The 22,707-nt window shown below is 32.6% G+C and overlaps 1 protein-coding gene across 6 annotated transcripts in view; it reads left to right on the forward strand.

The window, feature by feature from the left end:
- LOC145277652 (vang-like protein 2) overlaps positions 1-22,707 on the forward strand; it is a 605,707-nt gene that overhangs the window by 448,894 nt on the left and 134,106 nt on the right. For all 6 annotated transcript variants that reach the window (XM_080129252.1, XM_080129249.1, XM_080129253.1 and 3 more), the window contains one exon: positions 609-646. The gene's annotated coding sequence lies outside the window, so the exon portion shown is untranslated. The remainder of the gene's footprint in view (positions 1-608; positions 647-22,707) is intronic.

Here is a 22,707-nt window from a genome sequence, read left to right on the forward strand (position 1 = left end):
TATATATATATGTACGTATGTATGTATGCATATGAGGGGCATATATATATATATATATATATATATATATATATATATATATATTTATTAACAGGCCGCCCACTGTTTCCCACTTGTAAAATATATTTAATATGATATTTTAATTTATACAAAGTTCGTATGTATTATTATCAGGCCAATTTTCTATTGATTATTATATTGTACCTAATATGTAGTAGTGATTTCAAAAGTTCAAAAAAAAAAATATGGGTGCCATCAGCTAGAATCGAAACCAAAACATCTAGCACTTCAGTATTATCTGTTATCATCTGAGCCATCAACAGATGGATATCAAAATGCTAAAAATTTACTAACATTAACTTATAAATATATATTTGCGCATGCATAGAGAAGCACTTACCCAATTCCAATTTTATCAATTTTTACTGCCTAAACGAATTTGTTTTACAGGTCCGAATTCCCTATACCTCAAATTTCAAGTCTGTAGACCAAAAATTGAAACAGACGAGGTCACTTATATAGGTATCTTTGATTTAGTTTTTTGGAAACAAATGCATACTAAACTTGATTACATTGTAATAATGTCTTCCATTTTCCTCTATTTGCAGTTATGCAATGGAGAGAAGCAGAACATCATCTATATCAGGTAAGTGCCTTAAAAGAATTCTATGCCAGAATGTCTTTGACAGCATCCATTATCTTCAGTGTCTTTCATGTTTGCTTAAATGAAACAACTGAATAACCATGTGTATGCCATGGGCAAGTTTTTAATCACAGATAAGTCCTCAACTAATTTTTTTTTTTTTTTTTTTTTTTACAAATGTTTGTTCCGAATAATATTCATGATGAAATTGTCAGAAAAAAAAAAAGATCAAAACAGTTTTTAATGCTATTTTCGTTTAAAAGTTATGTTCAAACTGAAGATAAGTCTGCAGTGCTAATTTATTCTTTGGAAGGGTTTTACTATGTATAGACAAACAAAAAAAAAATCAAAGCACGACAACGAGCTGACAAACAAAAAAAAAAATCAAAAACAAAAAAATCAAAGCATGACAACGAGCTCTTGCTGATGCTTTATTCATGTGGTATTTAAGCACGTCACTCGAGCAACCTGAGATTGTTATGTCAAGAACAAAAAAAAGCAACTGACTTTAATTCAGATGGACTGCTATTTTTTAGCTAAAAACTTTTGTAAAAATATAAGCAAGTTTTAATCTTCCAGTCATCATAGGCATATTTTTAAAAAATTATAAGTTAAACAAAAAGAAAAAAAAAATGTCTCCTTTTTTTTTTTTTAGTCATACTTTTTCGTTTTATATATATATATATATATATATATATATATATATATATATATATATATATAATATGTGTGCGTGTTTTGTTTTTCTGTTTATAGTAAATATATATATATATATATATATATATATATATATATATATATACACACAACAGCATGGCAGTATATCTAAATTAAAATCTGTTGCTTTTGTTCTTGACATAAGAATCCCAGGTTGCTCGAATGACGTGCCTAATATCATACAAATAAAGAATAAGCAGTGGGAGCCAGTTATTGTGACTTAATTTGTTGTAAATAAATAGTAAAACCGCTTTTTGAAACTATTAATTGGTCAATTAATTGGTTTTGCGTTCGTCTTACAGGCAAAATCATTTTATATTTTTTAAGATATCAGACAAAAAAAAATTTCCAAAAAATTCTTTGATTTGATGGAATCATGCTTACTGCTCCATGAATTTGTTTTGTGTAAAATCAACATGAAATCGGATCGAATCTTATGCTTCAAACAATTTATAAGGTTATATATTGTTACTTAATAGTTTTTTTTTATGACGTATCTTGGAAATACTATCCAATTTCGTAGCAAAACGTTTAGAAAAATACAGTATTAAATAATTATATATATAAAACAAAATAATGTCTGTAATTTAGAAAAGATAAGCAAGTTAACTTATAATCTCATTAAAAAATAATTTTTAGAAGGTTTTATTTTATCCTTTCCAAAAATGTGATTATAATTTGCTGTTTAGCCTTTCTTGTTTGGGTATTTTGCTGAAAACTTATATATATAAAGATATATATATATATGTTACCTAGCATCTTCTCTCCTTTTCTAATCAGAAGCATTAGGCTTCGAAATACCTAGGTATAAAAGGGTCTAATTGAATAGACATCCATATTGAATAAACAATTAAATCCATATGCATTAGTATATATTTTATTTTGTCGTTCTTTAATTCTTCATCATTAAATATATATATATATATATATATAAGTAGGTTGTAGTTTGCTTGAAGCATTGTTGAAGAAAATTATAAGGTAAAATTAAAAGCCAAGAACAATGCGAGATTTTTTTTTTTTTTTTTTATAGAGTAAAATTAAATGCAAACAAAAGAAATAAAGTTCTTTTTTTGTTGTTTGTTTTTTCTTTTTCACACAAATTTTAACTCTAAACAACAGTAATTTTTTTTTCCTGTTGTATTCAATGGTGATATAAATCTCAATATATTTCAGACTTATTAGTCCATTTTCAAGAGAAGACAGCGGAAGAGTGTTCAAAATTGGAAAAGTAGCCGCCGAGTTTGCCACGTGATACCGCGAAATATAGAACAAAAAATGACGTTAGGAGAACGTTAAAATAAATCAGTTGATGTTTGAAATACTTGTTGCGTTTGTGAATCAAGGGAGATGACTATTCAAGCAAGGTTTTTTTTTTTTTTTAATTATTGTTTTTCTTATGTTTTAAACTTATATTATAAAAGCGGAGCTCAATTCCAGTCTATTGTTTAGTGTGGGAGTATTTTTTGAAATAATTAAAGATTCGAGGATACGAAGTTGACCTACGTTTCTTGAAGAAGCAAGAATGTTGATGTGAAAATCTGGTTCTGAATTAATGCAAGTGCGAATATGTTTATAGAACGACGAAGCAGTAGTGTTTAAGTGCTCTTTAATGCGGTGATGAAGCAATCTGGTAGTGCTTCCGATGTAAGATGCACTGCATTTAGCGCATTGTAGGTCGTAAACAACGTGGTTCTTAAAGCATAAACCTGTGTGTGATATTGGGCAATTAGAGAGTGAACAAGGGGAAGGTGTATGCGATGGATGTTTTCGGTTGAGCTGTTGTCTTAAAGTAGATCCAGTGTGGATGAGTTGAATGTTGAGCCCCTCGCTGCGGATGGCTTTTCGGATTGAAGATGAGATTTTGTCACTGAGGAAGGGTAGTTTTAGAAAACAATTGTTAGAGAAGGGTCGGGTGTTGCGTTTTTTCTTTTTAAGTGAGGATAGGATCGTATTAGGGTAGCCGTTTAGTGAGAGGGTCTGTAGGAAATTGTTAGTGTGTGTATGTTTGTCGGAGATGTTAGTGCATTTGTCTTGTATGCGTGAGATTTCGGCATGTGCGTAGTTTAGTTTGTCCTTGAGAGGTAGCGCAGATTTGAAATGTACGAAGAGGCGTTTGCTGGCGGGTTTTCTGTAGAATTCAGTGCATATGGCACCATTTTTTTTAATTTGTATTTTAAAATCAAGTAGAGAAAGGGATTCCGAAGAGTCTGGGTGTTCTATAGTAAATTTTAAGTTTGGGTCGGCGTTATTGAATTTGTGGAAAATGTTAATAGCTTCTTCGCGGGAGTATGTGATAATTAAAATGTCATCGATATATCTAGTAAAAAGGAGATAAGAATAGCAGGTACTAAGGGTGTGTCTTTCGAGTTTGTCCATATAAGCAATGGCAAGAATACCGGATAGACTGGAGCCCATGGGTAGTCCAGATACTTGTTTGAACGTGTTTTGTAGGAAAGTAAAGTAAGTGTTGTCTACTATAATACGGAGGAGTTGTAAGAGATCTCCTGGAGTAATTCCGAAGCATTGTGGGTTTTTAGATGCTATAATGTCTGCCATGAGATTAATGGCTGGATGTGCAGGAATGGAGGTGAATAAAGAAACGACGTCTAGGCTAAATGGGTATCTGTATAGTTTGAGTAGATGGTGTGGTAGACCGTTGAGTCTGTTAATTACTTGGTTGGAACTACTAACATGGGCTGGGAAGGTAGAGAGTAGAGGTTTAAGTAGGCGGGATATTAACCAAGAGATTTTATAAAGGGGACCGTTAACGCTTGAAACAATGGGTCTGATCTGTGTGTGTGTGCTATTTTTGTGGGTTTTAATAAGGTGATAAAAGGTAGGTAATTTGCTGTATTTAGTAATAAAATTTAGTCTGTGTTGTTTTGGGAGATTTCTTTTAAAACAAATTTGAGACCATGTCTTGTTAATGTTGTTCTCAATACGAGCAGCAGTGATATTATGTGCTGGGGTGTAAAGGTCGGTATTGGAAAGATGCTCTATAGCAAGGTTGTTATAAGATTCCTGTGATATAACGCAAAATTCTCTGCCCTTGATTCACAAACGCAACAAGTATTTCAAACATCAACTGATTTATTTTAACGTTCTCCTAACGTCATTTTTTGTTCTATATTTCGCGGTATCACGTGGCAAACTCGGCGGCTACTTTTCCAATTTTGAACACTCTTCCGCTGTCTTCTCTTGAAAATGGACTAATAAGTCTGAAATATATTGAGATTTATATCACCATTGAATACAACAGGAAAAAAAAATTACTGTTGTTTAGAGTTAAAATTTGTGTGAAAAAGAAAAAACAAACAACAAAAAAAGAACTTTATTTCTTTTGTTTGCATTTAATTTTACTCTATATAAAAAAAAAAAAAAAATCTCGCATTGTTCTTGGCTTTTAATTTTACCTTATAATTTTCTTCAACAATGCTTCAAGCAAACTACAACCTACTTATATCCCTCAGTCTCAGCCAGACAGAGTTTGCACTCATGAAGAGCATCTTCAAAACTACGGAAAAACGCGCTAGAGTCAACTGCCAAATCTACTTTTTGAAAAAATGCCGTAAAAACAAAATTATTCCTAACACAATCAGGAACATAAATCTGCCAACATGTTTCCGTTTTCTACACACTTCACGACAATTTATATATGACTATTGCTTCAAAATAATCATTAAGCAACACCACCGGACTCTACATGGACATATTAATTCAGTCAAGAACCTCCGGAATTCACTCACTTCATCTACCCCTAACGGTCATTCGCTAAACAACATCCAATCTCTGATCGACCGCGCATACCATTCCAGCTTCAACAATGAACAGAAACGTCTCATACGCAAATTTACTTGGCTTAAACAGAAAACTAATAAACCGGTCTACAACAGACACATACATAATTCACAGGATTCTTCCACCGACAAGTCCCTTAAAGATCATCTTCTCGTAACTGACCTCACTAACTCTCTTTCCACAACTGAAACGGATCTCCTTTCACTTGGCCCTAAGTTTATCACCACAATGAAACTGACGGATAAAGCTAAACTCAACATAGAAACGCAGTTCTGCAGAACTGCTTACCACCTTAAATGGCTGCACGCTTTTGCCCCGCACGATAACAAGGACACCCCCCTCAACCTCTCAGGTAATCACAACACCTCTTTTCCTGTTTTTCAGCTTGATCACCCTTTATACCCACCTCCTAATAATATTCCACTAGATCTAAAACTTTCAAGGTTAAAGCATAAAATCCTCAGAATACTTGAACGCGAACAACACCATATTACCCCCAATCTTACCAGGAACCAATACCTCACCCTTAAATCCCTTAAAGACAAAGATTTAGTTTACTTACCCTCTGATAAGGGCAGAGAATTTTGCGTTATATAACACGAATCTTATAACAACCTTGCTATAGAGCATCTTTCCAATACCGACCTTTACACCCCAGCACATAATATCACTGCTGCTCGTATTGAGAACAACATTAACAAGACATGGTCTCAAATTTGTTTTAAAAGAAATCTCCCAAAACAACACAGACTAAATTTTATTACTAAATACAGCAAATTACCTACCTTTTATCACCTTATTAAAACCCACAAAAATAGCACACACACACAGATCAGACCCATTGTTTCAAGCGTTAACGGTCCCCTTTATAAAATCTCTTGGTTAATATCCCGCCTACTTAAACCTCTACTCTCTACCTTCCCAGCCCATGTTAGTAGTTCCAACCAAGTAATTAACAGACTCAACGATCTACCACACCATCTACTCAAACTATACAGATACCCATTTAGCCTAGACGTCGTTTCTTTATACACCTCCATTCCTGCACATCCAGCCATTAATCTCATGGCAGACATTATAGCATCTAAAAACCCACAATGCTTCGGAATTACTCCAGGAGATCTCTTACAACTCCTCCGTATTATAGTAGACAACACTTACTTTACTTTCCTACAAAACACGTTCAAACAAGTATCTGGACTACCCATGGGCTCCAGTCTATCCGGTATTCTTGCCATTGCTTATATGGACAAACTCGAAAGACACACCCTTAGTACCTGCTATTCTTATCTCCTTTTTACTAGATATATCGATGACATTTTAATTATCACATACTCCCGCGAAGAAGCTATTAACATTTTCCACAAATTCAATAACGCCGACCCAAACTTAAAATTTACTATAGAACACCCAGACTCTTCGGAATCCCTTTCTCTACTTGATTTTAAAATACAAATTAAAAAAAATGGTGCCATATGCACTGAATTCTACAGAAAACCCGCCAGCAAACGCCTCTTCGTACATTTCAAATCTGCGCTACCTCTCAAGGACAAACTAAACTACGCACATGCCGAAATCTCACGCATACAAGACAAATGCACTAACATCTCCGACAAACATACACACACTAACAATTTCCTACAGACCCTCTCACTAAACGGCTACCCTAATACGATCCTATCCTCACTTAAAAAGAAAAAACGCAACACCCGACCCTTCTCTAACAATTGTTTTCTAAAACTACCCTTCCTCAGTGACAAAATCTCATCTTCAATCCGAAAAGCCATCCGCAGCGAGGGGCTCAACATTCAACTCATCCACACTGGATCTACTTTAAGACAACAGCTCAACCGAAAACATCCATCGCATACACCTTCCCCTTGTTCACTCTCTAATTGCCCAATATCACACACAGGTTTATGCTTTAAGAACCACGTTGTTTACGACCTACAATGCGCTAAATGCAGTGCATCTTACATCGGAAGCACTACCAGATTGCTTCATCACCGCATTAAAGAGCACTTAAACACTACTGCTTCGTCGTTCTATAAACATATTCGCACTTGCATTAATTCAGAACCAGATTTTCACATCAACATTCTTGCTTCTTCAAGAAACGTAGGTCAACTTCGTATCCTCGAATCTTTAATTATTTCAAAAAATACTCCCACACTAAACAATAGACTGGAATTGAGCTCCGCTTTTATAATATAAGTTTAAAACATAAGAAAAACAATAATTAAAAAAAAAAAAAAACCTTGCTTGAATAGTCATCTCCCTTGATTCACAAACGCAACAAGTATTTCAAACATCAACTGATTTATTTTAACGTTCTCCTAACGTCATTTTTTGTTCTATATTTCGCGGTATCACGTGGCAAACTCGGCGGCTACTTTTCCAATTTTGAACACTCTTCCGCTGTCTTCTCTTGAAAATGGACTAATAAGTCTGAAATATATTGAGATTTATATCACCATTGAATACAACAGGAAAAAAAAATTACTGTTGTTTAGAGTTAAAATTTGTGTGAAAAAGAAAAAACAAACAACAAAAAAAGAACTTTATTTCTTTTGTTTGCATTTAATTTTACTCTATAAAAAAAAAAAAAAATCTCGCATTGTTCTTGGCTTTTAATTTTACCTTATAATATATATATATATATATATATATATATATATATATATATATTATAGTAAAAGAAAATTCGTATAAATCGCCCTGATTCTGTTGCTGGCATTGGTTCTACAGATTCTTTTATAGGAGAGATCACATAAAGGTTGCCAACATCCTTAAGTGAAAGTGGTGTTATGGATCGAATTGGATTCAAACTTTATACATCCAGGTCGTTGTTCCATGTTATTGACAATTTAAAGTTTAACTAGTTTTGCACTTAGTTTTCTATTGCTCTACATATTGTGAATTTTATTGTTGCAGATAAGAGTATAAACTAATCAGTCCTTGTGTATTCCATTTGAATTTAATATTTTTATCTAATCATTGCGATTTGATATTTATTCCAATCAAATTAAATTCTTTAGCTTACCTTTTTTCTTACTCATTTCTTTTTCATCTATTTGTTTTTATCCCCTTACCCATTTTTTTTTTTTTTTTGCTCCCTTGCTAGATTTTTTAGATCCTCCTTTGATTTTTTTTTACCCCGTCTACTTGCTCCCTTGATTTTTTTACACTCTTTTTTTTTTTTTTGCCTTACTCTTTTTGTTTTGTCCTCCTTACTCCTTTATTTTTAATTTCTCTTACACGGTTATTTTTTGTCTTCCCTCGTTCGTTATTTTCCTAATTCTCTTTTTCTCATTCTCTTTTTCCTCGTTTTTTTTTGCCACCATTTTTTTTTTTTTTTGCCTTACTCTTTTTGTTTTGTCCTCCTTACTCCTTTATTTTTAATTTCTCTGACACGGTTATTTTTTGTCTTCTCTTTTTCTCATTCTCTTTGTGTTCTGTTTTTCCTCGTTTCTTTACAAATGTAGCCAATTGTAGAAAAATCTGTTTATTTCCCACTTTTGATTCTCAAGATTGAGTTGTTTTGACAGAATCTCCTGATGGAAGTATGAAATTAAATAACCCTTCTTTTGCTGCCAAATATGGTGCAACCCTTCCAAAAACCAATATGCATCTGTTACAAGCAAGACATCAGTGAAAGCTGTGGCCTAGTAAATAGCTGAGTAACTAATTGTTCAGACTTTTGCTTGCAAGGTCAAAGGTTCTGATTGGTCACAGTAGTTATTTGTAAAGATTTGGACTTCATACTCTTAAAAGATTATGATGCCATGAGTTAGATAAACTGAAAGACATAGATTCATTTCATACACCAACTTGTTCAACTATTTGGTAAATACAGAAACAATGCTAGATTGAATAGATCAGTCGTTACTTCCGATATAATACTTGCTGATCAAATGACGCTGTTGGTATTTATAATAAACTAGCCTGGGTGCCCAGTGTTGCCCGGGTGTGTGTTGAGCAAAAAAAATAAGTTGTAATAGGCAGGCAGGCTTGAACCTGTGACGCGAAGGTGGAAAAGTAAGTGAAAGAAAATATGACGTCTTACCGCTACTCCATGATACATCTGGAAGTTCAGAATATTAAAATTAGGCAAAATCAATCCAACTAATATGATGACTTGAAAAAATAGCTCACAAAAAATCGACCTCTCCTTGTAGAAAACTGCCCAGTTGAGGATGAAGGAATTAATGTTTTTGGCCAATTTTTTTTATATTTGTCGTCCGAGTTATTGAGCTTCAAAATGATACTACACCCGTGAAAATCCATCACCTCTGTCGAAAGTTTTAGGCAGACATACAAACATACATACATTTAAACAGACAGGTGAGATTTATATTATAGACTAGCGGGGGGGGGGGGAGTACCGGGCATTGCCCGAGTGTTTGGAAGAGATGGGGGTGTTAATGAAAACCTAAGAATAAGCAAAGTAAAAAAAGAAAACATAAAAACAAAACGGGGTGGGGGGTAATCAAAACATCGAGAAAAAAACACAAAAAAAACTAACGTAAGGCAAACGAACGATGTTGAATGTAAAAATCGAAAAAATGAAAACAGAAAAACGAACGTTAAAACTAAAAACAAACAAAAAAACACATGAAAAATGGCTTAAATAAGCCTGTTTCGATATTAAAATTTTAAAAATCGGTGGGTACCCGGGTGTTTTTGGGTGTGTGTGGCCGGTCGGGGTGGGGGCATTAATGAAAACCTAAGAATAAGCAAAGTAAAAAAAAAAAACAGAAAAACGAACGTTACATGAAAAATGGCTTAAATAACACTGGTTCAATATTTAAATTTAAAAAATCGAAAAAAAAAAAAGACATCTCACACCACGATTCAAACCCAAAACGTTTAGATAATGACCCAACGCTCTAACCAACTGGGCTAACACGACGTACATGAAATTTAGTCAGTTCTTCAACTATTTAAACTAAATCAGGTCATGACGTCATCTGACGCATGCGTAGAACTGATCTCATCATGAGAAGACGGTTTTTGTTGATCCCCCCTCCCATCCCTGTAGAAAATTTGGGCGAAGGATGGAGCTTCAATATGATATCAAGTTTGTTAATTTTTGTTCTGCCTGTCGAAAGTTTTTAGTGGACACACAAACATACATACATATATACAAACATACATACACACATTTTTGCTTTTATATATATAGACTAGCAGGGGGTACCCAGCGTTGCCCAGGTGTTTGGAGGTGTGTGTGGTTTTGGGTAAATCAAAACTCGGGGGGAGGGGGTAAAATAAAAAAATAAAAAGTTTTGGTAGGTGAGTATGAGGATCGAACCCGAACCCTTGAGGCGTAGTTGGAAATTAAAGTGTGAAAAAAAAAAGCGTGCGACGTTAACCATTGGCCACAGCGAGATACTAACAGAAACACGTTTGAATTTATTTAATTACTTATATTTGACAGGTGCACGTTTTAAGGACTTAATGAGGTCAACTTTGACTGCGGGATAGTATTTCATTTACTGCGGGAACGCTTTTTTTAATTTTTATTTTCCCAAGATGTTGGTGAGGTCCAAATTGAATAGCAGTTGTTTGATATAAGGAAAATATTTCTACATTGATCAAAGCTGATTACTTTCGGACATTTCCGCCGATAGACAGAAAATACAGCCAGAATTAATGTCGCTTTTATTATAGGAGAAAGACTAATCCACATGTGGCGAGCGATAAATGTTGAATATTTATCTTCCCGAAGTCGAGCAAATTAAATAGACAGGCGAACTCCGTTGTTAACTCGGAGATATTATAATTTATATGTGATATAAAAAGTTTTAAGAAGTTGCGAACCGACCGACCGCTTCTCTGAAAAAAGCCTTTCTTGGACATACACAAAAAGCGAACATACATACACACATTTTCGCTTTTATATATACAGATGAACATTAAACTACATGACTTAAATATGTGCATAATAGCACTGTGAATCAATATTCTAGTGATCCTGACACCACACCTTACAAAAAAAGAAAAAAAAATCCACATTCGAATTTCTAACTCAAACATCAGTCTCCATTGTTAGAAATGTGTGTCCATTTAAAACAAAAGCTGTAATTAAGAGTAGTTAATCTCAAGCCATCTTTCCTAGAATTGTCAGCTGATATTCGCGTTCTCATATTTAATGTAAATAAGTTCTTGTTGAGCAGTCCTCTTAAACAATCAAACCCTACATAAGTTCCGCCATTAGCAATCATCAAGGTGGTATCTTACAGTCTACCTGACACTCATTAACCCTTATCCTTGAGTAGCCCTTGGGTCTCGGTTAGCTGTGATCCCCCATTTAGTAAAAAAAAAACATGTCCATTACGTATTAAATTTCATTATATTTTGCAAGCCTGTCTCTGCTTTATCATTATTTTCATGGCATGTGCTTGTCTGAGCTCTAATCTATGGTTCCCTCTTGCCTGAAAATCACTATGAATAATTTCCCCTACTCTTTAACTGTGCCTAAACCTAAACATAGATTCCATGAACAAAGCTTCTTTCTTAGAACTGCACGCCTGTGGAACTCTGTTCCGTTTTCCTGCTTTTCAAGTGACTACAATATGGTTGTCTTAAAGTCCAATGTGAACAAGTTCTTGATGAGCCATCTCCTTAAGTAATTCAATTTACCTAATTCCTACTACTAACGATTACTATTATATTGCTCCATTGATTACTGTACACTCATTAACCCTTATCCTCATGTGGCTGCCAGGCCTTGATAAGTGGTGACTCCTTTGTAAAAGAAAAAAAAAAAAAACAACTCTCTAGGAGACAAGACGCTCTAAACCAGGGTTCAGCAGATTACAGTCCATGGTTACAAGAGAAATCATGTGCAGGTTGCCAACATCATTAAGTGAAAGTGGCATAAATTAATGTTTTATCTGGCCCATGAGTGGAATAAAAAATTGAAATAAACAGGAAATAAATAAAAAATTATTATCAGAATTATTGCACCTACTGGTGTAATAGCGAAAAAAACTTTAAAAAATACTCATAACTGTATTTAAAATACAAATTATTTACTTTTAAATATTTGGATGAAAAAAGTTTACTTTGTAAACTAATATTAAAAAGACTATTGTTACTGTTTTTTGAATCACATTAATAAAATTTGTGAATATATTTGAAATTTCATTATTTGACAAATTTTATAATAAATTAGTTGTATCAACCAATATTATATATACTTGAAATTGGTTTTGCTTTTTTATTCTTTAAACTTTGGAAGTAACTCTGTATGGGTGTATGCAGTTATCTCACCTTCTTTGAAGATGGCAGCCATTTGAAAATAATTCTAATCCAGGAAAAATATTTTCTGGAGGCATTAAAACAAATTCTTTGGTTCTTCTTCGTTATAACAGTGGAATCCGACAAATTGTCGAAATCGAAAAATTGAGTTTGCATTAAAAACCAATGTTATCTACTTAATTGTTGTCACAATTAGTTAAATATTATTGCATTATTTCATAAAACATGTACTTAGACAAATAGATGATTGCGTAACATCCACCATTAATTGTAACAAGACTGACCGAGTTATTTCCCCTGACTTGACTTTAATTATGTATAGACTTGGAAGTTATTTTGAAAACTATTTTCATTGATAATTAATTTTCGATCTTATCGTTTTTCATAATTTTTTAATATGTTACTAAATTCAACATCAGAATTAAGTAGATACCATTGGTTTTACCTGAAATTCAATATTTCGATTTTCGAATTTTGCTATTACACCAAAGAAGCGTCTATTCTTATTATTAACAAACTGCAATAATCCATTATAAAAACTGAGAAGTTATAATTAAATATTGATTTTGTAGGAAGAAAGCTATCAAAGACAAAGGAATGATAGTGACTTTATATTAGAGTTACACAATTTTCAATAAAGAATGTGCAATTTTTGATAAATGTTTATGTGATAACTTTAAAGATAGTTTTCAAAGATTAAATGGCTCTTTCAAAAATAAATTTAGCAACCTTTAGTCTTGACTAACTTTTTCACTACTATGTAGGCACATAAAATATTTTCTTATAATTCTCTATAATTAGTCATCGATAATATAATAAAACTACTATTAACATGTTGAGGAAATTAAATTAAGTGAACTGGATTTTCGACTTTGGATTTACACAGGTTTCATTCTAAAACATGAATAATTGATTTTGAATAGACGTTTTATTTGCTTTATCGTTAGTCGACGTTATGGGGAAGAAAAAATTGTTTTGATTTAACTTTTTGGCAAATAAAATTACTCTTGCTTTGTTTATTTTTGAAGGGAAGCCATCTTTTCTGCCACAAATGTCAATTACAGAAAGAAATGTTTGCTATCGGCATTAAATTTTGCTATTATTACGAAATATATATTTTTGCGTTTATTACTACTAAATAACTGTTTAAAAAAATTCACCCTTTTACTCAGATAAAACCTCCCATAGAAAGAAATAAGTAATGACTGAATCTTAATTTTTGACTGGTTAAGTGACAAGAAAATGTATTGTTTCATGTGTGTTGGGTACAAAGAGGGGGGAGAAAACTAAAGATCTTTTGAATTCAACGCAAGTGTTTTACATAGCACACAAGAATCTGTCCTGAAATGATTAGAAATTATAATATGAACATAGTTTGCAATCTACCCTGATGCGGTTGACCTTTCTTTCATTTTAAATCATTTTGAGAGTGATGATTCCTAACTTCAAGGAAAATATCCTCTCCTCTCATCCCCTTAAAACACTCACTGTCTTAATTTCTATCATGTCATTGACATCGTTTATTTTGAAATGCAGTTACCTTTTCAGGAGGAACAAAATGCTTTGGACAAAAAACGAACAAACAAAAAAAATCTTTCAAAATAATCTTTTGCATTTACTTTTGCCAATCATAGCGAATAATTTTTTTTTTAATTCACTGTTTTCGCTCAAAATTTCTATTGCACTTTTATCCTATAATTTTACTCTCACCCTAATACTATTTTATAACTCTTTCTCTTTCTCCTTCTATTTTTCTCTCTTTGGTCTCTCTTGCTCCATATGGGTCCTTTTTCTCAGCCATCTTCCCCAACGTCTTTTTGATTATTTGTTAATTGGTGCTGAAATGTGTCACTCTGTTTGAATCCTGTCTTTCTCTGCATTCATCAATATATAAGTCTGCTTTTTTCAGTTTATTCTAGAAATACATACATTTTTTACTGTGCTATTTAGAGATTTTTTCACTCCAATACTTTGCACTCCCACCTCACACACTATCCTTTCCATAATAACTATTCCTCCTTTCCTTTCTTCTTTTTTTTTTTCTCTCAACTTGCTTTGATTTATATATTTTGGATGTGAATGGGGAGGCTCTTTCATACTTAGCAAACATACTTTTCTCTGGCATAAGAGCATAGTTAATCTTGTAAGGTTTTACATCTTTAAAACTATCACATATCAATAAACTGATTAAACTCCTGAGATTATTAAAAGAAATGGTGCATATTTGATAGTTGTCATGGAGCACGAAACTTAACACATTTTACTTACATCTATAATATAAATCTCACCTGTCTGTTTAAATGTATGTGTATATATGTTTGCATGTCTGCCTAAAACTTTCAACAGAGGTGACGAATTTTCACGAGATTGGTATTATTTTGAAGCTCGACGACTCGAACGACAAATATAAAAAAATTTGGCCAAAGATATTAACTCCTTCATCCTCAACTTTTTACAAGGAGGGGTCGATTTTTTGCAAACCATTTTTGCAAGTCATCGTATCAGTTCGATTGACTTTGCCTAATTTTAACGTTCTGAACTTCCGGTCGCGTCATGGGGTAGGGGTAAGACATCAAATTTTCTTTCACTTTTCTTTTCCACTTTTGTGTTACAGGTTTGAGCCTACATGCCTACTACCACTTTTTTTTTTTTTTTTGCTCAACACACACCTCCACACACCTGGGCAACGTCGGGCACCCAGACTAGTTATTTATAAGTAAGGATGAAGATGAATACGTTATTGGGTGTAAAAGGAATCCTTTTGGTTAGATGTGTCAAAAACTAGCCAACGATAAATGTTATATGGTAAGATTCCAACCCAGAAAACAATTCTTTTCCCTTTGTCAGAGGCATCCCTTTTGGAATGTGAGAACTAAAGGATAAAATAAGGGAAGCAAGAGTTACAATATTACCAAACGTAAACTCCAGCTCCACTTTCTACTCTTCATAATTTGAACTGGCTTAGCCAATTCCATAGTATAGGTCAGTATCCCTTATACATTGTGCACCCGTCTCTCCATTTTCACAAGGGAATTTACTAACTCTACAGGATATAATGAATAGGATAAGTTGGAAGATTACACCGTTGGTATCATTTTGCTAATCAAACATCTCTGTGGCAGCTGATGCTATTTGGGTGAGTCTATCCCCGAAAAGGGGTGGGGATGAGTTGGAATCCTTTCAGTTGTCATCCTTTGATCCTATGCCCTCTACCCCATTACCTATTTTGACACTCAAGCTTCACCCACACCAATGTCCGGGGGGGGGGCAAATTGTTGGCACGTATTGAAAAGCGCCAAAGTGATGTCATTCAGGTTGTCGTTTTTCTCTTTCTTATTTCAAAATAGAAATCGGATATATAATTTGTTCATTAACAGTCAACTGTTTTGCCATAGCACAGCTCTTAAGTGCGGCTAGAAATAAATACCACTTCAAAGTCAAAATCTAGCCAACGATAAGTCTTAGGTGAATAGATTCCGACCAGCAATTCTTCCCCCTATGTCAGAAACATTAATTAAATAATCAGTTTATTGATGTGATAGTATTATTAGGTTGGTGCAAAAGTAATGTAGTTTTTTGACGTTAACTATATATAATATATATATATATATATATATATATATATATATATATATATATATATACACTAGCAAAAGTACCCGTCGTTGACTGGGTTCAAAAACAGCCTACAGAAAATGGACTCTGACTTATGTAAGTATGATAGCTCATGAAAAGGAAGGGTTATAAAGAGATAGCTTCGAATTTGGGGGTATCAAGACCAAAGCAAAATATGATGAAAGTAAAAATAAAATAGATAAACCCCATAATTTATTATACCATACCTGTTCACACTGAAACGCTTATCACAATATTCTGTGGATCTATATTAAAAAACTTTGTTAAACTTTGTGACATATTTCCATTCTATGGAGGTCAGGCGCAAACGAACACCCCATAATTTTATTATACCATATTTCTTCAAACTGAAACATAATTATCAAAGTATACTTACGCAGATAGATATGAAAAGTCTTTATTAAAGTCTGTGCCTATTTCCATTCTATGGAGGCCAGGCGCGAACGCAGACCCCACAATTTTATACCATCCCTATTTAAGTTAAAACATACTTATCAAAGTATTCTTATGTACATCTATATCAAAAACACTTGCAAACGTTTTTTTTTTTTAATTTTTTAATTTATTTCCATACTTTGTGGACCAGGCGCGAACGCAGACCCCACAATTTTAATGAACCACCGTTCTGCCAGATCAAACATACCCATTCCTGTGTCTCGATACATCTTCTATCATTATATGTAATCAGTTTTTTAAAATAGTCAACCATATAGGAGTCTATTCGTGACCAGACACACACACACAGACATTCAGCTTTATATTATATATATATATATATATATATATATATATATATATATATATATAAACGACATTTTTGTACCAATCTAATAGACAAAATAAATTTTTTACATGATTAAGTATGAGCTTATATATGCTTATATATTCACAATTATTAATAATTTATGATGCTTTCTTTGTTTAGGGAGAACTATGCATTGATGCTAAGTGGTAGCCAGAGAGCTCGACCAATGTAGTAGTCATCTACAAACAGTTGTTTCACTATATTATGACACTTCATTTTGACTAGATACAATATATGTGTGGAAACGGATGAAGAGAGACGGATGAGAAAAAACAAAACAATGCAATCAAATTAACTGTTAAGATTTGTTATATATGTTTTCAAAAGACTTCATTAGAAAATGAATGAAAACGTTATTTTAGTTGTTTTTAGAAAGAAATGGCCTAGGCATGAGAGATAAAGGAAAGAAGAAACGGGACATGGATAGGAAACTGAGGAAAATGGGGGGAGATTAAGTGTTACTTTTAAATCTACAAGTTGGTATCCCAGACTAATTTTTATTTTTAGTTATATTGAAAATCGGCTAATGTTGGCACATAGATCTCTAGAAAATATAAGCATGTAGTATGAAGATATATATATATATATATATATATATATATATATATATATATATATATATTAAGTAATGTGATTTATAATTTAAAATTTAAAAAATTTTTAAAAATTTAAAAATCAAATTTTAATTAAATTAAAAATCAGTTTCATAAGAAGGAACAACAACAAAATCAATTATCTGTACGATCGTTTCGGAAATCCGTGCTTTTTATTGTGGTATACATGAAGTTATCTAGAACAATTATATATAGTTTTTTGGTAAGCAAGGTCTCCTCATCAGCAAATTTAGGAGGGTTTTTATTGAATTTAAAAGACACCATAAATAAACCTAGCATTAAAAGTAAGGCAGATGAATCTGAAAAAATTGAAACAATAGGTTTGGATTTAAAATTTATAAGAAAATTAATATGGGTTAGAGATAGAAATAAGTAGAGAAAAATATATATTATTGAATTTACATAATAAATTTGATTTAAAAATATATAGAGATAGTTACCTTTTAATTTTTCTTTTTTGAAATCAGGAACTGTGTTTAAAGTAGTCATTTAGATGTTTGCTATAGCTTTTTATTTTATTGAATGATGAATTTTAAAAGGGCGACGCTCGTGCAATAAATTGTTTCCGTTAGCGTATTTTTGATTTAAAGACGCTACAGTTAATATATATAGAGAGAATATTACTATTACAAGTTTTTTAAGGGGAGATAATTGTCATGTGTTCTTGACTTTATTTATTATTTGTTTTATGGGTCTAAGGGAGGTAATTGGTCTAACTTAATTTATTAAAAAAAAATATATATATATATAATAATAATTGTAATCTATTTTTACTAATAAGTAATTTTTAATGATTTAAGGTGGTTTATATTTATTAAATTTAAACCAACGTTTATGACTACATGTCAGAAGCTCCTGTCTTGAATTTAATAGTTTGGTTGTATATATATACTTCAGAATAAAATTCTCACAATCAACTGGTATGGAAACCTGTGATTATAAGTTTTACAAGCAGTAATATGCAGTAATATTCTATAAGTACTATCCCACTTAAATAAGAATTGCTCGATATACAATATAATATTTCAAATGTATTCTTTGTCTTACATAGAATAATAAAAAAAATTTTGATTTGAAATTCAAACATTTCGTCATAAATTTTTAAATTCATTGAACGACTAAAATTTTATATATATATCGTGTGTGCTTCTAGATAAGTGGGTGGTGGTTGAACAATGAATCCATTTTTATCATAATTCAACATTTCAAACGTTCTGCATTCTTTGTTTCGAATGAATTAGTGTGGTGAAGGAAAAACGGGAGAATTGCTGATTTCTGGATCTGAATCTATCCATCTAACACTTATTGTTCGCTAGTTTTTGACCTTGAAGTTTTTTCTTTCTTTCTTGGTTCCTTACATCAAACGGCTTTATGCTTTGTCTGGAGTGACTTCAAAAAGAAAAGAAGGAAAACAAAAACACCTTCCAAAAAATAATAATTCACACATCTTTGTCTCCATTTGCCATAAAAATGGTCTGATACTTGTATTTTGTTTGACCGCAGATATTATCTGATGAATATTTCCCATGATGCCTCAAGACTAAATTTTCATCAGAACGGCAGGTGTCTTCATTAGAAAAAAAAACAAGAAAAAAAAAAACATAGATGTCCTCTTGGTTTGAGTATTGTACAAATATATTTGTATCTGTTCATGCTGATCAGAGGATGAAGAAGGGAGAAAAAAAAGTCCTTGGTGACGCCATCAGTGCTATAAATTCTATCACAGCTTGCAGTCGGTTCAAATTCCTTTTCTCTGATTCACCTCCTTAGTCTCATTGTTGTTTCCCTTGGGCACATTTCTGGTGGAATCCTAGCTAATAGAGCCTCCTCGTCTCTTTACTCTCTGACAATATGCTCTTCAGAAGATAATGGTTTTAATATGATTCTCAAGGATTACTAAAGGAAAATTTCTTACAGCATATGCAATAAATATCTCTCTATCTATCCACGTACCTCTTCCCAAACAGATGTAGGTGAGAGAGAAAGAGACAGTTGTCATACTTGCTGCCTTTTGTCATTTCCGAGGTGTTGCCTCCAGCCACCATTGGAAAATGTTATTTGGTGCACAGTCTGAGTATAAACCAACAGACTTATTTTAGTCATATTCTTTAAAAAAAAAAAAAAAAAAAAAAAAAAAAAAATGATTATTTGCCGGGTCTTTTTTTTTTTTTTTTTTTTTGAAGCAGTTTAAACTTTGGCATTAATGCAGTAAAAGTACAGAAAAGTTAATACTCAAGAACTTGTAATCTTTAAAACAGATTGTGGAAACCTGCCTAGTTTCAACATGTAGAATCAATTTATAAGACTTTTTGCGCAGTAAAAAGTCTTACAAATTGTTTCTTACACATTAGAATTAGAAAAGTTCAGTAAGGAATTACATTCTAATACTTTTGATATATATTAAGAGTTTTCAAGTGTTAACTATTCTCTACCATTTGTCATTAATACTATTGGAAACAATTGTACGTTTAGAATCATTATTTATAAATTTAATCAAAATCCATTACATCGTTTTGATTCTCGAAATTGCATAAAATTTCATGCTTAAATTCAAGGGATCTCAAGAAGGAATTTAAATTCTTGGAGCCTCACATTGTTAGAGTATTATGATTAGGGATAAAATTTAATCTGAAATATTATGACCTGTGAGACACCATATTACGCCCCCAAAATCCTTCAAAATTAAAAACTGAAATTTGGGGAATATTTATTAATTGATGTCTAATATGTATTGTTAAAATTTAACAAAAATATTGGAGATATTTGAATTCTCACAAAGGGATTTTATCCCCTTTGTCTAAAACTAAATCAAATTAAATATAGCTCATAATATAGCTCACAACCTTATAATGTGTTTTAAAGCTGAATAATGATCAATTATATTCCCTATATAGAAATATAAAACAAATGTATTAATCTTATGTCCATACTGATTCCAAATTTCAACTAGAACCCAAGATAAAAAAATATATACCATGAATCGGTTAGGTTAACAACTAACTTTAAATTCAGTTTTCAGGATTTTAGTTAAACATTTCATGTAAAATTATGCAAAATTGACTGGGATGACGTGGCCCCTATTTCTCCCAGAAATAACTATTTAAAAAAATTAAAAAAAATTGATGCTTCACTTAGTTAACTAAATATCCCTCGTCTCATCCCAAGAGGTCTTTATCCTTCTTCACCGCTCAAGAGAACAATGTAACAATTCTACCAAGGTATTTCTCTTTTGCATGACTGCACACTAAGCAAACCTCCTAAATGTGTGCCTCATCAGTGGATGGGGGTAATTTCGTATCGCAGATTCCATGAACAAAGCTTCTTTCTTAGAACTGCACGCCTGTGGAACTCTCTTCCATTTGCCTGTTTCCCACCTGACTACAACTTGGATGTCTTCAAGTCCTACATAAACAAATTCCTGATAAACCGCCCCCTTAAGTAATCCAATTTATCAAATCTCCATTACTAACGGTTGCTACGATATTATCCCATTGATTGCTGTACACGCAATAACCCTTATTCTTGAGTGGCCTCCGGGCCTTGATAAGTTGTGACTCACATGTAAAAAAAAGGGAGTAGTACCATTTGGGCATAAATGCTGGTGAGAAAGTTACCAATTCATAAGTTCCACCAGAAATGCATAAATAGCTGAGAGATTTGTGAAATGTTCAGTTAATTACAAATTACAAATAATTGAAATTATTTTTATTTTAAGTTTTGTTAGCTCTATTTTTTTTTTTTTCTGTCATAACAATTTTCATTAAAAAAAAAGTCCATTTACAAAATATTTGAAAATTTGTTAAAAAAAATGTTACTTAGATTGAGATTTTGACAGGGAAATTGACTTATTTAAGAGTGCATGATTTTAAGAAGCTAATTTTGAATTTAACTATTAATGTTGTATTTAACTATTAAGGAAGAGGTTCTTTAACTTTTTAAAATTTGATAGCTAGCGTGAGTTATGTATGTACATGTATAAAGGCAGATTTATTAAGTTTTTTTTTATTTATTTAAATTAATTTATGAGGATTTTTTTTCCAAATCTATTTGGTATTCAAATTAATCAGTATATTGTTTTAGAAACAAGTGAAGCATGCATAGTCCCCCGTGAGTGCACAGTGAACGAGACATAAAAAAATGACTAAGTCCCACACCCACACCCCATTTAGCCCAAAAAAGTCCCCAGGGGACGTCAAATCCTGGTGAAAATGAACAAGCGGTGCAGTTTTAGGCTTTAACATATGTAAATTTGAGTTCTGCGTTATGCAAAAAAAGAAATGACTAAGTCCATCATTTGCCCCCCCCCACACCTCCTATTTAGCCCCAAAAGTCCCCAAGGCATTAACACATTTAATTTTAAGTTCAGCACCATGCAAAACTGCTAAATAGACATACATAGAAAATTTTGGACAAATATAGTAAAATAGTCCCCCAAAATAGTGTTTTTATTAGCCCTAAAAGAGCCCCTGGGACACACCCAAGAGTTATCGCAAAGTATAGACAAACAAAATTATATAGAAATCAGTTAGTTACAACATTTCAGAAAAATTTTAAAAAAACCAAGGCATCAATTTTTTTTAATAAGCACAAAAGTGTTAACGTTAGTCATTTTAACCCGAAAGGCATCCCTAAGGAGGGGGGGGGCAACTGGAGTTTTCCCGGAAAATCCATTCTATTACTTGTTTACTCATATCATGTTTAATGTTTGTGCAAAATTTTAAAAAATTCCAATTCGTAGTTATTGAGAAAAGTGTGAACAGACGAACGGACAAGGGTGAATTTACAGGTCCACCCTCCTTTTGTTGGGGGACCAAAAAACTTATTAAACATTTCCCTTAATGAAAATTTGTCGCCATACACACGCACGCACACACACTGAATGGAAGATAAAAGGTACTTTCAGTTCAGTATATTGTCATACATTTGTATACATATGTCTATATGAAAGAAAAATTGAATGTCACTAAACAAATTTAGTTGTGTGTGTGTGTGTGTGTGCGTGTGCGTGTGTGCGTGCGTGCACGTGCACACACACACAATCAGTTAACTTGTAGGGGTGCACTTTGGGGAATGTTGCTTTAATTTTCTACATTCTTTATCAAATGTAGCATGAAATGCCCCGGTTCATTCAGTGGATCTTGGATGGTTCATCGCGATTCCCAAGAGCATTACTCTGGCAGGATGGTTTGGAAGGGTTGGCATGCTCTCCCCCTCAACCTCCTCGAAAA

This window comes from Euprymna scolopes, chromosome 6 (genome assembly GCF_053919585.1).
Source record: "Euprymna scolopes isolate OS-2025 chromosome 6, ASM5391958v1, whole genome shotgun sequence".
In the NCBI taxonomy this organism is placed as follows: Eukaryota; Metazoa; Mollusca; class Cephalopoda; order Sepiida; family Sepiolidae; genus Euprymna; species Euprymna scolopes.